This window comes from Asparagus officinalis, chromosome 7 (assembly GCF_001876935.1).
Source record: "Asparagus officinalis chromosome 7, Aspof.V1, whole genome shotgun sequence".
NCBI lineage: Eukaryota > Viridiplantae > Streptophyta > Magnoliopsida > Asparagales > Asparagaceae > Asparagus > Asparagus officinalis.
Window position 1 is genome coordinate 9,921,358 of NC_033800.1, and position 4,970 is coordinate 9,926,327.

Below are 4,970 nucleotides of genomic sequence, written 5' to 3' on the forward strand. Positions count from 1 at the left end.
CAAAATTACTATTCATGATAAGAACAACAACATGATAATAATCCTAGAATTCATAAGCATAACCTATCAAACCATTTAAGATAAGCATAGATTATCAAATTCTTCTTCTACCGATTAGTTCTCTAGTTGATTATCCTAAACATGAACATTTTAAGTACAAGAGAATAATTCATACAATATAAAAGAAATTAGACTAGTTTCATACAATTCTAAGATTCCTACAAGAATTAAATTCACATCTTAAGAAATAAAAACAAGAAAAAGAAGACTAATTACAAAATTAAAAAGAAAAGAAAAATCTAAACTATGAACAAGAAATAAATCTAATTACAAAGAAAAAGTAGCCCTCCTCTCCAAAAGGAGTTTACAAAATTTTCACACCCTTAACCCCTCACTCTCTACCCCTATTTATAGTAATCTTCAATGAATATGAGCCATTGGATTTGTCTTGAGCCCCAAGCAACAATCTCCACATTTGAATTTGTTTTTTGTTCTTCTCTAGACCAACATAGGAGGCCCAATTTATTTTCATTTGATAATCTAAAATCTGCCGCACAGTCCAAAGTCCATTTGATTTTCGGCCCATTGAGCTTTTCAAAATTAAATCTCCAGCAGCAGTCCAAAGTCTGGTTGATTTTCGGCCCATTGAGCTTTTCAAAACCCAACTCTTTGCAGCACCGGTCCATTGGGAAATAAAGCTTCAGGTCAAAGTCCGGTTGCACTTTGGTTTCCAAAATTGAGCTTCATTATTTTCAAAACCGAAAAAAATTATCTGCAGCAATCAATAGGTCGGTCCATTGGGGTTTTGATTTTCAAAATTAAAGTTGCAGCCCATGTCCCCTTGTGCACATGTGATTTTCATAACTCCAAGTCCAGCCCAATTCAAGAAAATGAAAATGCAGCCCAATCTCCTTCATGAAGTTTTCTTTTGATTTTCAAAACAAATCCGGTCCATGAAGATTTTGTGGGTTGTGCATTAATGTGATGGAGGATTTTTGGCCTTGCTTCATAATTCTTTTGTGCTCTTTGGGCTTCAAAAATGCTACAAAATTGAGAAGAGAGATTTTTGAGGGGTTTTTATATTTAATAATATTTATTTATATTTTTATTCAATTATGTGCAAACTAAGCTAACAACAATTATTAATGGTATATTTATTCATGTAAAATAGATAATGAGGATATAAAATTGTAATAAAAATATGATTATCAGTTGACTTCCGTCTAGATTGATCAATCTAGACGGAATTCCGTCTAGTTTGAAGCAATCTAGACAGACGCAAAATAAACCAATCAAACTAGACGGAATTCCGTCTAGATGAACTAATCTAGACGGAATTGCAATCAACCTAGACGGAAATTTCCGTCTAGGTTGATCGTTTTTCTACTAGTGCTAGTCGCTCCAATGGAACCTAAATGCTTAAAAAAATGTCCATCCCTCTGCCTCATCGCATCTCCTCTTACCCTATCTTAATTTCCTCATCAAATCTCCTACTAAACCAAGCCTTAGGTTAATATTTTGCAAGGATAATTGACCTGGCACATTTTTGGACAATGACTCTTCCAAATCCATGGCTGGCATCATGGTCTAGAATGAAGTATTCTATCCAAAAAAAAAAAAATTATCATCACTTGCGAGTTTATGTATTTCTGCGTACTTCTCTCAAACTCAAACAATTTCTTTGATTCGATTCTTGCAAGTAAAAACCTATCTGGTCTTCTTTATCATCACCATCATCGTGAAGGCTTTGAAGAATAATTGGATTTAAGTTTTATAATTATAATGAAAAATAGGGTTAAAGAGGTGATTTAAGTTAGAAATTTAACAGGGTGTTGAAGTGGAGGGTAAGTTTAAAGGAATAAAGCAATTTGTATGATTCTGATGGGAATTGATTGTTCTTCTTCAAACCCTAGCTCTTCTCTCTATCAAAATTAGGTGAACAATTGTTGTGTCAAAACGAGAGAGGAGAGGATATCTCGTCTTCAATGAACGACTGAGATTGAATCCTAAATTATGGTTTTTCGACCTAGACTCATCGATGAGCAAGTTTCATCTATGAGTCCTTTGCTCATCGATCAGCGTATGCTTCCTGTGAAATTTTAGAATCGATGAGGGCCGTCAAATCAATAAGCCATGTTGTGCTCATTGATGAGTGATATGCTCATTGATGGATGAGGGCTCTCTACAAATTTTCATGAAGAGTTGTTGATTGATGAATCAGCGTTGGCTCATAGTTCGACAAAGAGCTGAAAACACCTTGTGGTAAGGTAAAACTTCTTCTGTTTATTCTCAATATCAATTTTAATTTTAACCTACACAAACCTCCCCAGATCATTTCAAACCCAAATTAGACTCAAATCTTCTCAGACACTGTTTTTGTGAGAAAAACTATAGAATAACTATGCATTTGCTAGGATTTGAACTCTGGTCTAATTAGGATTTGCTAACCTCTGGGCTACGCAGAATCTTGTTAGTTAACTATATTTATTTAGAAAAATTCTCCAAAGACCTAAAATATGGGACCAATAGAGGGGACAAGTGGGGTGTCCCCCTCCTATTGAATAATGAGTTGGCCATCATTAATGATGGTCAACTCATTATCCAATAGGAGGGGGACATCTCATTTGTCTCCTCTATTGGTCCCATATTTTGGATCCCTGTGGCAAAGCTCATTTATTTAGTACCTTAATTATCAAGTTACGCTGGGGTTTGTTCCACCCGTGACCCTTTCATTATTTACAACTTAGGACCCGCTAACTTTCAATTACTATTTGAACCCAACTATTCTAACTAATCTCATAGACGATCTGCTGGGATATTTGCGACCTCCAACATAGTCTTATTAAAACCCTCAACCAAACTATATTAATTTTTTAATAGAACCACGCAACCCTATTATTATAATAATTATTTCATATATATTTCCTAAATATCTAATTTTTATTCATGCTCATATCCGTATCGATTACTCTAATATTTGAACCGTATCCGTTTTTGTTTAATGTGGATTTGGATATGAATTTTTTAAGTGAAGAATATTTGTATCAATATCCATATATATCGGTTTTTAAAAGGCAGATATGGATATGATAAGAATCAAATCGAACCATATCCAAAAAATGCACCCGTATGTATGTTAGTCTGACTTGGTCTTGTGTGACCAAATCAACGCTTCTCAAGTGGAGAGAAACGTGGGATATGAGGTTTGTTGGGAGAAAATCTCTCAAAGGCAGTTTGAGGGGGTGGAGATGATGAGATTTCGGCCTATAAATAGTGGATTAATCTCCATGAGAAATCACAACGAAAAAAGAAAAAGAAAAAGAAAACTCCTAATCTGTTACCGGAGCCCCCCTCAAAGATATCATCTTTTCTCTTCTTTGTGCTTCAAACACTGGTATCAGAGCCTCTGCTGCCGAGATCGACGACGACTCTGGGAGTTGAGTAGGCGGTGTTCTAAATCTAGTGACCGCAGGTCCTCCGACGACTGCTTCGATTGACGACGATTGCGAACCCTCATCTCGACTCGATCGACAACGACGGCTGTTCTTTCCTCTCGACCTCAGACCACCAACAACTGTCGACGATTAACCCGCTCGTCGCTCATTTCTCGTCTCTCATTGGTCGTCGCACTAACAACCGCCGACGCTCAACTCGCTTCGATTGACGCGAAGGAGGTTCGGAGAATCTTCCGCACCGCTCGTCGCACCGTCGGGATCTGCTGTTAGTTGACTGCGTCTGGTTTTGTTGAGAAGGAGAGGAGGTTTTGGTGGTGAAGTGTCGTGGGTTAGGTTTGTTTTTTGAGAAAGACAAGAGATTTTTTTAGGGGTAAAGTGTTGGTAAGTCATTGGGCTTCGTAGTTGGACCTGGGTGTTAAGTCATTGGGTTTTGTAGCTGGGCCTGGGTGCTCATCAATATATGTTGGCCGAACTTTTCAAAGTGTTGGCAGTGATTTGTGTGGACCAAGCGAAGTCCTAGTATAGGCTGTCTAAAAATCACTATGGATAGTTGATCCTCATCAAGTTCCAACAATGAAAGTTACAATCAGATAGCTTTCATGCCAACAAACGAAAGCTGCAAATGGAGGACTTTTCACATAGAGCGAGAAAAGTTACAAATCAACGACACTTCCGACAACTGGTGAAAAATCTATTCAGCAGTCTTCACAATTTATAGTGAAAGTTATAATCTGACGACTTTCACACCCCACAATAGCTAATGCGAGGATTACTGAACAATGGTCCTTGTAACGCTCTACAGAAGAAGTTACAAATCAACTAGCTCCTTCTAGGATTACTGAACAATGGTCCTTGTAACGCTCTACAGAAGAAGTTACAAATCAACTAGCTCCTTCTAAAACGCGGAACTCATCTTCGCGTTACAAGAAGAAGTTACAAATCAACTAGCTCCTTCTAAAACGCGGAACTCATCTTCGCGTTACAATTCTTGAAACACAGGCGACCCCCGTGTTTCCAAGCTGCAACAAGCAAAACGTGAGCGACCCTCGCGTTTTTGACGTTCAGTCAACACCCAACCTCGCGTCTCAATTCCAAGACACGAAGTCAGGGTTTTGAACGCCAGATTGGGCGTTTGACTCATTCAAATATGAGTCGAACGGTTTCAGAACTATTTTCCCCATGATCTGAGGAAATCACGCCCACTTAGGAGCGAATTTAGAGGGCAACTACAACCTCTTATCTGTTAGCCCTTATGTTTTGATGATGTTCTTACAACCACCATTATCGGTACTAATGGTTTATTGAGTATAAATGTAGTAATTCATTTGTCAAGCTCGTTAGTGCCATCAACGGAGGATGGATGGAATATACGCTACAACGAAGATATACAAAGGAGGAGGAGGCCAAGAGATGAAGCAACGTTATTTCAAGAACGACAAATTCGAATAAAAGCTTCATCCGATTCAAGCTATATCAAAGCTCAAGTATTGCACCCTATATGAGGATATTAGCTTT